We start from the raw sequence: 12,677 nt of genomic DNA, 5'->3' as shown, positions 1-12,677 counted from the left end.
AGCAGTGAGCCCAATGTGGGGCTCGATTCCCAGACCCTGCGACATGACCTGAGGCAAAGACAGACGCTTAACCAAGTGAGCCATCCAGGTGCCCCCAGTGCAGTCATTTTTTAAAATAAAGAAACCAATGCTTATTCACATGGTCCCCATTGACTTGACCCATCTTTCCATCGGTGACATAAACCCAGAAATAACTATCTCTGGGTAATAGTTTGACTTTAGGAGCAGGTTATCCGATAACTTACTGGCTGGCCCTGGTCTTCATGACTGGCTGTTGTCCAAATGCTCACAGAACACTCACACAATACTGGGATTGTTGAGAAGGAGGAACAGGGCAGGGCAGAAGGTCAGAAGTCCTTTGTAAGCCGTCTGTTGATCCCAAAGCTGTCACCATCTTGGTTTAACATCTCTCTTGAGAAAAGTATAGCTTGAAGAAATATTGTCTTTTTGCCTTTCTGAACCACAAAATGACAAGATGTATTGTCAAGGTAGAAGCCTTGTTTGGAAGTACTCCGTCTTCTCATACTTGGGTGGAGACCGTCTCATTGGCCTTTTGCCTCAAGAAAATCCAGTATAAGTACCAACTGACCATCTGATTTATAGATGTATTGTGAGAGGCTTTCTTGCCTTAGGTACACAACGCCCACTTAAAAATGAGGCATGGGTAATCTCCGTGTGCATGACACTTAGTTCCTGGATTCACTTACTTCTATTCTTAGAAGGTGGAGCTGAGGATCTCTTAAGCATTTTTGGATGCCTCAGATTCTGTGACTTTTCTTCTGGTAATTTCTGTCAGCACAGAGTTGGTGGCAGTTGGGTGACAAATTACACTTCAGGGCAACTAAAGACCCTTCTGGAAACATGCAAGGACCTTCCAATTAGCCCTGTGTGCCATAGTGCATAAGTCCAGGGGTACAAATAGAGTAAAATGAAACTCGTTACTTGGTCATTTTTTTCCCTTGGACGTAGTCATTGAGTGTTCCCGTAGCCACCTGAAAGGTTTTATGTTCTTACGCTGGTACTATAACTAGCTAATATCTAGTGTAGTTAATCTAAGATCTGGAAAACTTTTTTTAAAAAAGGATTTTATTTATTTATTTGATGGGGTGAGAAAGGGAACAGAAGCAGGGGGAGTGGGAGAGGGAGAAGCAGGCTTCCCTCAGAGCAGGGAGCCCAATGCGGGGCTCAATCCCAGGATGCTGGGATCGTGACCTGAGCCAAAGGCAGGCACTTAATGACTGAACCACCCAGGCACCCCTGAAAAAAAAATCTTCCTGATCATCTAACCCATCTGATTGATGTAGAAACTGAAGCCCAGCAAAGCAAAATGGCTGACCCAAGCTCCAGAACTTGGGGGATTTTCTTGGTAAATTTTCACCAACCTCTCTCTCTGGCAAAGAGCCGTAAAATGCCACATACTATTGCTGTCTCTTTCCGGGGCTCAGTGCTCATTAAATGGCTTTGCTTCCTGGGGGCGCCTGGGTGGCTCAGTGGTTTAAAGCCTCTGCCTTCGGCTCGGGTCATGATCCCAGGGTCTTGGGATCGAGCCCCTCATCAGGCTCTCTGCTCAGTGGGGAGCCTGATTCCTCCTCTCCCTCTCTCTCTCTCTCTCTCCCTGCCTGCCTCTCTGCCTACTTGTGATATCTGTCTGTCAAATAAATAAATAAAATCTTAAAAAAAAAATGGCTTTGCTTCCTAACCTCATTTTTAGTCTGAGATGGAAAAGAGATATGAAACCCAGTTTCCCCCTTTGTCATGGTCTCCTAACCAGAGGCCAGGGTGTTCATCAGGCCAAATATTCAAATAGAGCCTTTCTCTGTTCCCCAGCTGTGCAGGATGGTATCATCCCATGGTGTGAGCTGCCTTGGGGGTCACGTGCCCCCTACATCGTTATCTTTATGGCAGCCCCCGGGGAAAGAGAGAGGCTGTGAGTTTGGCTTGTTTATTTTAGGAGGAAACAGGCACTGATAAATTCGTTCACAGACTTTTGGACTAAATTCCAAAGGAAGAAGGAGTTGTGAGAGGAAATAGAGAATAAACAACACCAAGCCCATCCAAGGACAGATTGGTCCTTGATTTTAGTTAAACTGTGGTAATCCAGTGGCGGAACCCCTTGCAGGCCAGACACAGTGAGACTGGGAACTCTGCAACCACAGGGATTTTCCCATAGCCAATTACACTCTCTAAGGGGGAGCCACCACCACCTGAACACTTTGAGGTGGACACGCCCTAAACCCCTCCACAGCGTGCTCAGTTAGGGAGGCCCCTGTTCCTCTTCTCTAGCCGTCTTGTTGGATCTCCAGGACAGGGTTTAGGGTCAGCCCCTCCCCACACCCAGCAGAAACCTAGAACTGCCCCTCCCACTGCTGCCCCCCTCCCCGCCTCCACTTACCTCCCCCACTGCACCCCACCTGTGTCTCTGATCAGCTTGGGGTGAGGGGAAGTAGACTGGGCAGCGGGAGCAGAGTGTCTGTGGCTCCTTTCCCCACCAGCTTGTTTCCGTTGCTCTGGCAAGTGCGGCTGATCCAGGGCCGACTCTTCCCCCAGAGGTTATGTAGTTGTAAAGACACTACTTCACCCTCAGGGTTTCTTGAGATGATGATAAGCTGGAAAATGCTAGAAATCCAGGCTCTGGCTGAACACCTTTGTAGAAGAAAAGGAAAGCCTTCCTCAGTAATACTGTTAGTGTAGTCACATAGGGACCAATAATTTTTACAGTATGCTTATTCTTTTCTTATTACAAAAAGAGTATATATTTATTGTAGAACACATAAAACTACTTTAGAAAGATCAGAAAGAAGGAAATAAAAACCACCTCGAATGCCACCATCCTGGCACACCTGTGGTGCTGTGCAGTGGATAAAAAACACAGGCCCCAGGATGCAAGTCCCTGGGTGTGAATCCTGGCCCTCCTAGGAAATAGCTGTGTGACCTTGGGTAAGTTATTTAACCTCTCTGAGTCTCTGGATCCTCACCTGGAAAATAGGGATAATCATAGCACCTGTTTCAAGGGTTACTATGAGGATTATGGGAGATTTTGTGGGTAGAAAGTGCAGGAATGTTATGTGAATTCAGTAAATATTTGCTGCCATCGTTTATTTTGAGCTCTCATTCTCCACCCAACCCCAATCACATTTTCAGAAACAGCCTTTTCTAGTTGCAAAGTTAACCCAGTCTGTAAACAATACAAGGACTGGTCACACGTGTTTAACTGAAGTAGCTGCTATTGTTAACTGAAGTGACTATTTTTGAAAATATATATTTAATACCTGAGTAATCCCAGATACTTGATGTTTATTTTGAGGTTATTTGTCATCCTAAAATTAGTAACAGCTCTTGTTTTTTTAGAAACTCACAGCACTATTTAAGCCTTGGCCTCTAACTTGCTAAAAATCAGTTACACTTCTCGTTCCCTTCAATTCACTTCATTAATCAAATGTATTTGTTTTTTATTTTATATGCATACATATGTATTATAGTAAGAACACTTAAAAGGCCATCCACCCTCTTAAATTTTTAACTGTACAGTACGATATTGTTAACTATAGGCATAGTGTCATACAGCAGGTCTCTAGAAGTTTCTCCTCCTGCTGAACTGAAACTTTGTACCTGCTGCTCAGTAATTTCCCATCCCCCTCCACCCCACCGAGCCCCTGGCAACTGCTGTTGCACGCTATGGTTATATGAGTTTGAGTATTTTAGATCTGTCATATGAACAGAATCACGTAGTGTCTGTCTTTCCCTGAGTGAATTTATCTCACTCAGTGTAATGTCCTCCAGGTCCATCCATGTTGCAGAATTTCCTTTTGTAAGGCTGCATCATATTCTGTTGAATGTCTAAACCACATTTTTCTTAGCCGTGCGCCTACCGAAGGCATTAAGTTGTTTCCCCATCTCGGCTATTGTGAATAGCACTGCAGTCAACATGGGAGTGCTAATAATTTTTGAGATGCTGATTTGAAGTTTTTTCAATTTAATTCTCCTGAATTAATCCCAGAAGTGGGATTCCTGGATCATATGGTAGTTCTGTTTTTAATTTTTTTGAGGAATAACCCAATTTTATTAAACACCTACTCTGTTCAATAGTGGGTACTGAGTACTAGGTATACAGTGAGAGGTGGAGTCTCTGCCCTCGTAGAGTTTCTGCCTTATTCTCACCAAATAAATACATCACTGGAAAGTGTAAGTGTCGGGAAAGAAAAATCGTTGACGTGATAAGAATACATCACAGGGAACGTGATTTGGACAGTACAAAGTGTTCTGTGGCAGGCTTTTGGGTTCCAAGCATGACGAAGACTTGGCCCCTGCTCTCGGGCTGCTTATAGTTTAGTGGGTGAGCTGTGGCCGAGCACAGACCCTCTCTGGAGGAAGTGGGGAGGGAGGGTCTGTTCCACTCAGGTGGGGGAAGGCCTCTTGCAGGGAAGCAACCCAGAGGGCTGGGTAGCTGGAGATGAAGAACAGAGCATGCCAGGCTGAAGGAAGTCTGGGCAGAGGTCCAGAGGCAGGAGACTGTAGGATGTCTCTGAAGAGGGGCAAAGATCCTGGTGTGGTTTATGGGGTGGGGAGAATGGGGCTTAGTAAGAGACCCTGAGACCAGGCTGGAGAGGGAAGGTGAGAGCTAGTCATGGAGAATTTGCAAATATCTCTTCTAAAGCTAACCAGGGGTCTCAACATTTTGGGGAGTACTCCCAATTGTGACAAGGAGTGGGGATATTTGAGGACTGGATTAGAAAGGAAGGAGCCTGGGGACAAGAAGTACAGTACAAAGGTGCTCCCAGCACACTCGTAGGGTCTGGCTGGACGGTCCGCATTGGGCCAACTAAGTGCTAGAGGGACCTCCGGGAGAGAGGCTGGGGTTACCCAGGCAAACCAGCACAGTGAGAGCTGTGGTGGGGGTATGAGTGGCCTGGCATGGAACAGGAGCTCATGGCTCTAGAAAGGGCAGGCCTGTGCCCCACCAGTGAGGATAAGTCTGAGCAGAGTCTTGGGCCGTGTCCAACTGGGCAAGTGGCTTCACCCACCCCAAGAATGGGGCCAGGGGCATGGGCGGGGAGAACCTGGCCTCTGTTCTGGCTGTCCTCCATTGTCTTGCATCCTTTTACTGACACACAACTTGTTTAAAACTCATGTAATTAGCAACTTGGCTCTGGGAAGAAATTGAAGAATTTTGTTTTCTGCTCTATTGAAAACAGACTGCCAGATTAGTTTTCTCAAGGCCCCCACCCTATATTTACCTGAGCCGGGGGGCAAAATCTCAGATGTCATTTCCTGGTGGGTGCCTTTGGATGGAGACCACAGCTTCCATGGGTGGAAGGCCCTGATTGGCTGGAAAGGGCCCCTTCCTTCCTGCCCCCTCCCTTTGTTCCCAGAACCTGGAGCCAGGATGCCAAGCTGGGATCTTCCACAGGACAAATTCTCTTTCTCAGCTCCCAAAACTATATTACTTGTGGATCCTTTTGTGATGATAGGAACTCCATTTTTAACCAATTGGGCTGATGACATCTCTGTTTTGTTCTAGACCAATAGAAGTTCCATTAGGTCTAATAGAACTAAGATGTCTATAATTAATTGAATAAATTTTAAAAATATATTGAGCAGGGGCGCCTGGGTAGCTCAGTGGGTTAAGCCTCTGCCTTCGGCTCAGGTCATGATCCCGGGGTCCTGGGATCGAGCCCCACATCGGGCTCTCTGCTCTGCAGGGAGCCTGCTTCCTCCTCTCTCTCTTCTGCCTGCCTCTCTGCCTACTTGTGATCTCTGTCTGTCAAATAAATAAATAAAATCTTTAAAAAAAAAGTACATTGAGCACCATGGGGGCAAGTGTGTTAGGATGTGGATTCCTGTACCTTCCATACACACTCATTAATGCAAGCATACATGCGTTGCCCCACGTGCCTGTGTACAAACACACACACCCATCCAGGTGTGTATGTACCCTGGGCTGTGTTGTGTTCTCCCTAGCTGGAATGGATTCTCATAAACTCAGAGTGTTGTCATCCCTGACCATCACCATGGGAGACTCTCTCAGCCAGAAGGTAAAACACCTGTAAAATGACACAACTCTCAAAGTTCCAGTGGATGAGCCAAATTGTACATTAATCTTTTTGGTGAAGACTGATTTCGACTAAAGCCTGAGGCTCCTGCTTTCGTGACATTCAATTCTCTATCCAGCCAAACATGCTACAAAGTCGGCTTGGCAAACAGATTTCAACTTCCTGGTCCAGCCAGCAGTTTGTGGAAATGTTTATCTTCAAACAAGTTTAGCAGCTTTGAGTTCATTCTCCCTTCCTTTCCTTCTTTCTTTTTTTTTTTCTTTAATTTTTTAAGGCAGTCTTATTGCAGTAGAACATAATAATGTCCAGTTTGATGAGTTTTGACCAATGTGTGTACCATCATCAAGAAGTAGAACCTTTCCATCGCCCTGAGAAGTCCCTTCTTTGTCCATGCCACTTTGCAGTCCCATCCACGGGCCCGCTCCCAGTCGCTATAGCTTGGTTTTGCCTGTTCTAGAATTTCACATACATGGAATCATATGGTGCATACTCTTCAGTGTCTGGCTTCTCTCACTCAGCCTGGTGTTCCTGAGATCCCCCCGTGTGGCTGCACGTAGCTCCTTCTTTGTATTACTGAGCGCTGTTCCACTGGACAGTTTATCCATTCACCTGTCGAGGGACATTTGGATTGCTCCCACTCTGGGGTTAGTATGGATAAAGCGAGCAGCCTTTGTTTTATAGAAGTATATCCCTCAGGGACGCCTGGGTGGCTCAGTTGGTTAAGCGGCTGCCTTCGGCTCAGGTCATGATCCCAGCGTCCTGGGATCGAGTCCCACATCGGGCTCCTTGCTTGGCGGGGAGCCTGCTTCTCCCTCTGCCTCTGCCTGCCATTCTGTCTGCCTGTGCTCGCTCGCTCTCCTCTCTCTCTGACAAATAAAATCTTTAAAAAAAAAAAAAAAAAAGTATATCCCTCAGCAACCATCCCGAGCACATCCTAGGCATTTGAGAATTATAATTAATCCATTTTTGACTTTTGTATGTGAAATGTATTGTTACATTTCTAAATGTTTAGCGTACTTCTGAATTCCAGAGAGAGAGGTGTTCCGAAAGCTTGTTGAAAGCTACTTCTGGGAATTTTGAACACAGTTTTGCACAGAGAACACTCAGTCCCTCAGGAAGCACGTACTGAGGCCTGCTCTCGGTGAGCCCCGTCTCGGTGCTGTAGGGAGCAGTGTAAAAAGGGCCCCTCCCCTTGGGTGTTACAGCCCAGCAGGGAAACATCTGTGGCCTCAGATGGTGCAGTTCTCTGGGGAGCTCTAAGACCCCAGCGGGAGCTCAGGAGCAGGAGGTGGCCTTTCGAGGCAGAATTTGGTCTGCATCAGAGCTGTGGTATTTCCACTCAGAAGTGGGCATGAGGTGGAATGGGCTGTTAGAACTACAGTGCATATCTGGACCAAAAACAGGCCAAGTCCAAACGTAACATCACTGTGTAGGCCGTAGGCCCAACGGAATAGCAGCCAAGGGCCACGGTCAGTGTCAGGGCCACCGGTTTCCACTTTGTTTAAGTGGCAGCTCTGTCACAGACCCACTTAGCACAGTGTGGCTGAACTCTAGTTGGTAATGGGGACCTGACCACCCCTGTAACCGAATCTTCGGGAAAATTCGTTACTCTCCTCCTACTGGGTAACAACGTGTGCCCTGGTTATCCCGGCCTGTATGGCTATGCACAGGCTTTTATAAGCCGGGAAGTATCTGTGGTTAGAATCACAGCTTTATTTTAGGAGCAACCCAGGGCCTTTAGGACCAACTGGTAGAGCTCCACCTGTTTCATAAGCAAAAAAAGAAAGGCCTCTGGACTTTGAGGGTCCACCAGCTTTATTTATAAGGTATGGGCGATTCTCTGCTAAGTCGTATCTTCTATTAGCTACCTTCTGAGTGCCGATTCTTCCACTTGGTTCGAGCATCATAGAGCCGTCACCTCTACCCTAATTAATTGTGTTTTCTCTGTGGCTGCAGACTTTACTTGGCCCCAGGAAGGCATCCTTCAACATTTACTGCACTCCCACCATGCCCCCGTTGCTAAGATTTCTTAAATAACCAGTAGATAACATTTTGGAGAGCTTTCTAGATGTCAGGATGATTCAAATGTTTCTCATCTGTTAACTTCACAGCCCCATGAAGTATGTGGATGCTATGATTAGCCCCATTTTACAGATGAGGAAATGAGGCACAGAGAGAGAGGTTAAGGAACTTGCCCCAGTTCATGAAACTGGTAAGTGATGGAGCCAGGATTAGACCTCAGGCAGCCTGAGTCCAAAGCCTGTATATACTTTTCTCCTTTTTTTCCCCCCAGCTTTACTGAGGCATAATTGACAGGTAAGAATGGTGTATACTGAAGGTATACAACATGAGCTAATGTACATATACAGTGAAATGATTCTTGCAGCTAATCAACACATCCATCACCTTACCTCGTTACTGCCTGATTTCTGGTTGTATGTAATTTGTGTTAACTTTTTACAGTAGAGAAATAATAGATTTGCAAAAAGAGTCATGTTCATGAAAACAGTAATAGTACCTACCCCAGACTCATGAAGATTAATTCATTAATTGATTGATTAATAATAAATTTGGGTGCTTGGGTGGCTCAGTTGGCTAAACATCTGCTTTGGCGCTCAGAGTAGCGGTGCTCACACCACCAGGCATCGCCAGTTATCTGGGAGGTTTAAAAAATGCGGGCCACCAAGCCCAGCCTCGGGGATTCTGATTCCATGCTTCTAGGGAGGGATCTGTAAGTCTCACCTTCGGCAAGCAGCTTACTTGAATCTAAGACCTTCCTTTGATAATCAGTGATCTGCGGGTCTTTCTGTGTCACCATTTGCTTTCAGCAGACTAAATAACATCATTAAATTAAGTCGTTTCTTTAAAATCAGCTGGAACTTTTTGGTAGATAAGTCCTTGGTACCTGTCTTCTCTCATGAAGAATTAAGAGTCAAGCAGACCTATTCAGCCTTAAAATGGAAGGAAATTCTGACAAAGTCTACAACAGGGGTGGATTTTGAGGACATTGTGCTAAATGAACGAAGCCAGTCACAAAATGGTACTGTATGATTCAGTTACATGAGGCACCAAGAGTAGTCAAATTCACAAAGACAAAATAGAATGGTGTTTGCCAGGGCTGGGCGAGGGAGGCATGGGAAGTTAATGTTAATGGGTACTTGGTTTCAGTTTGGGAAGATGAAGAATTCTGTAGGCAGATGGTCATGATTGCACCACAATGAGAATGTGCTTAAAGCCAATAAACTGTATACTTTAAAAATGGTTAAAGTGAGGGCTGCCTGGTGGCTAGTCAGTTAAGCATCTGACTCTTGATTTTGGCTCGGGTCTTGAACTCAGGGTTGTAAGATCGAGCCCCACATCTGGCTCGGTGCTCAATGGGGAGTCTGCTCCAGATTCTCTCCCTTTCCCTCTGCCCCTCCTCCCCCCCTCTAAAATAAATAAATCTTTTTAAAAAATCATTTTAATAACAACAACTAGGTATGAAAAAAATGAGCAGACCAACCTCTCCCAGCTGTGGTAATTATTTGCTTTCTCCTGAGACAGTTGGTGATTTCTTTACCTTTGATTATACTCCCTAATGTGTAACAAATAATACTGTAGACCTGTTCAGTGACAAACAGAACACAGTTGTATCTACCTGTACTTCTTAAATCTTTAGTTCTCCTGGTTATTTTAAAACAAGAAAATATGGCCATGTGGTCCTTCCTCGAGAGATGAGTAGTGGCCTCACTTACAGTAAACTTCTATCTAGCAGCTCTGTTCCCACTTTTTATTTCAATGAAGCATTGGGATGACATCTTTTAAAAAGACATTTAAAATGGGGTGCCTGGGTGGCTCAGTGGGTTAAGCCGTTGCCTTCGGCTCAGGTCATGATCTCAGAGTCCTGGGATCGAGCCCTGCATCGGGCTCTCTGCTCAGCAGGGAGCCTGCTTCCTCCTCTCTCTCCGCCTGCCTCTCTGCCTGCTTGTGATCTCTCTGTCAAATAAATAAAATCTTAAAAAAAAAAAAAAAGACATTTAAAATAACTATTAGAAACCCAAGTTTGGGGCGCCTGGGTGGCTCAGTTTTTAAGTGGCTGCCTTGGGCTCAGGTCATGATCCCAGGGTCCTAGGATGAGCCCCGCTTTGAGCTCCCTGCTCAGCAGGAAGCCTGCTTCTCCCTCTTCCACTCCCCCTGCTTGTGTTCCCTCTCTCACTGTGTGTCTCTCTATCAAATAAATAAAGAAAATCTTTAAAAAAAAAAAAAAGGAAAAGAAAGGAGAAACCCAAATTTAAGTGAAAGTTTAAATATGGGTACTGTCAAGGCCAACCACTCAGCCCAGGTGGTCCTTGGAAGAAGAGATTTGTGTGTCTGAGGCTGAAATTGCATGTGTGCAGGCAGTGACAGCAATGGGGGTACCAAGTGTCTTTGGGCGCTGACTGGAAGAGTATTTCTGATGTGGGGAAAATTATTCACCAACTATGATTCTTGGCAGCAGACCAAAGAAGCTGATTCTGATATAAGCAGAAAAGGAAATTTGCAGAAAATCAAGTTGTTCACAGAATTAATAGGTTGGAAAGCTAGTCTCGAAAACTAGGTGAGGAAACTACCACCACCTGACTCTCAGTTCAGTACTACTGCCATTAGGAAATTCTCATTTTGGGGACACCTGTGTGGTTAAGTGTCAGCCTTGGGCTCAGGTCATGATCCTGGAGTCTCAGGTCATGATCCTGGAGTCCCAGGATCAAGCCTCACATCTGGCTTCCTGCTCGCCCAGGAGTCTGCTTCTCCCTCTCTCTCTCTGCTGCTCCCCCTAATAGTTCTCTCTCTCTCTCTCAAATAAATAATTAATATCTTTAAAAAAAAAAAAAAGGAAAGAAAGAAATTCTCATTTTCCCTGTGACTTTGTATCATTCCCTCAAGATCCAATACCCCTGCCTGGTGGAAGGAGATGATTCTCTGGTTCTAGGTCACCTGTCTGTACTCCAACCTGCCAGTGAGTGGGATGACGGACTGTCCGCTACACCTTCAGCGTCTATGGCCCACATGGGACCCCTGGCCCAACAGGAAGGGTGCCCAGCAAATTCAGCTCATGTCCACTCCAGTGTCCACAGGCAGGTCCTTCTGGTGGTTAGTTCTAAAACATCTTCCTGGCTCCTCGGGTGCAGAGCCATCATCTGCTTAGGATCTCCGAGCCAGGGTCTGGGGCTATCGGGCTGACCCAGATCAGTCTGGAATGACAGAAGCCCCTTGGGAGGCAGTTTGCCCTGTCCTGGTAGGGACAGAACTCCAAGTGAAATCTGCACTCGGAATCTTTAAATGTACTGCTGTGCGACCCCCATGCCACGGGCCTTTGATTTTCTTCTGTTTTCACCTGACTGCTGATCGTGATGAAAATCAACTCTGGCCCACATTCTAACAACTGCCTTTGCCCTCTTTGTCCCCAAGGAATCAGGGAGTGCCACTGTGGGACAGAATAGAGCAGTGAAAAGTCTGAACCGGGAACATGCAAACGTGTAATGACAAGAAACACCACGCTCAGGGCGGTGCTTCCTCTGGGGAGTGTGCTCGGGAGGGGTCTGCAGGGAATGTTAGCGTTTTTGAAATGTTTCATGTTCTTTATTAAAATTGTGTCTAAATCCTTTTGTTCTTCAACCAGTTCTCTTACGCTTATTCTTCAAATTTATGAAAACTTTCATCCACTGACCCCCTTTATTTTTGAAAATAGATCTTTCTTTAGATGCTTTCTCATCTACCTTACAACGCTCGGAGTTCATCAGTATTCCAAAATTAGCATTAATATTTTTGTATTTGTGCTGTTGTATACATATCTCTCGGCTCCTGAGTGTTGCTTTGTTTTTTAACACTTTATGTGAATGTTATCATGCTGGACCTATCCTTTTGAAACTGGTTTTTTGCTCACCATTCCTTTGAAGATTTGCCTGTGTTGATGAGGGAAAATCTAATTCATCCTCACGGCTATGCAGGATTTTGTTATAGAAAGTACGCTTAAATCCTTTAAAGCATCTGAGGCAAATAAGGTGAAAGGTCAAGGTTTATTTAAGTTATGTGATAGGTACATCAGCATTCATCATATTATTTTCTAGACCTTTACATGTGTTCGGAGGTTCTCAAGACCTATAAAAAGCGGTGTCAGGAGTCAGGAAAGGCACCATCTTGGCCCTCCTTTGGGCTATGCCAAGCCTGAGCCCACAGCTAATCAGACCGGGATTAAAAATAAACCCTGTGGGACTGGTCTTCTCTTGTTTGCTTTTCAAGGGCTTCTGCCTCCCCTGGGGGAGACCCAAAACAGGCCTTGACCAGGGCCTGTGAGAAGTGTTTACAGAGCTGTGTGATTTGGAGCCTATTGGCACGTGGCCAAAGTGAACTAAACAATTTGTTGTGGGCCTGGCCATTTTAAAAAAAGAAATTGGCAAGAGACCACTTCACACAATGACTGTGAGACATGATCTTTTAAAAATATTTACAACTTACTTACGATATAAATAGTCCAAATGATAAATATTGGTCACCGTTTTGGGGCAGGCCAACATTTGGCCTTCTTAACACCTAAAAACTTAGGATAAGAGAAGACAGTTCCTCTTTTGTTGTGCTTAGTGGTGACACCACAGGACCCCAAGCAACCCC

At 45.5% G+C, this 12,677-nt stretch overlaps 1 protein-coding gene across 1 annotated transcript in view; it reads left to right on the top strand.

Moving 5' to 3' along the window:
* The window catches only part of EHD4 (EH domain containing 4), an 81,141-nt gene that overhangs the window by 46,431 nt on the left and 22,033 nt on the right, over window positions 1-12,677 (top strand). The gene's annotated exons all lie outside the window — the stretch shown is intronic.

Source organism: Lutra lutra, chromosome 7 (assembly GCF_902655055.1).
Source record: "Lutra lutra chromosome 7, mLutLut1.2, whole genome shotgun sequence".
Taxonomy (NCBI): Eukaryota; Metazoa; Chordata; class Mammalia; order Carnivora; family Mustelidae; genus Lutra; species Lutra lutra.
The sequence above is the reverse complement of the archived record's forward strand: the minus strand, read 5'-3'. Positions and strand labels throughout refer to the sequence as shown.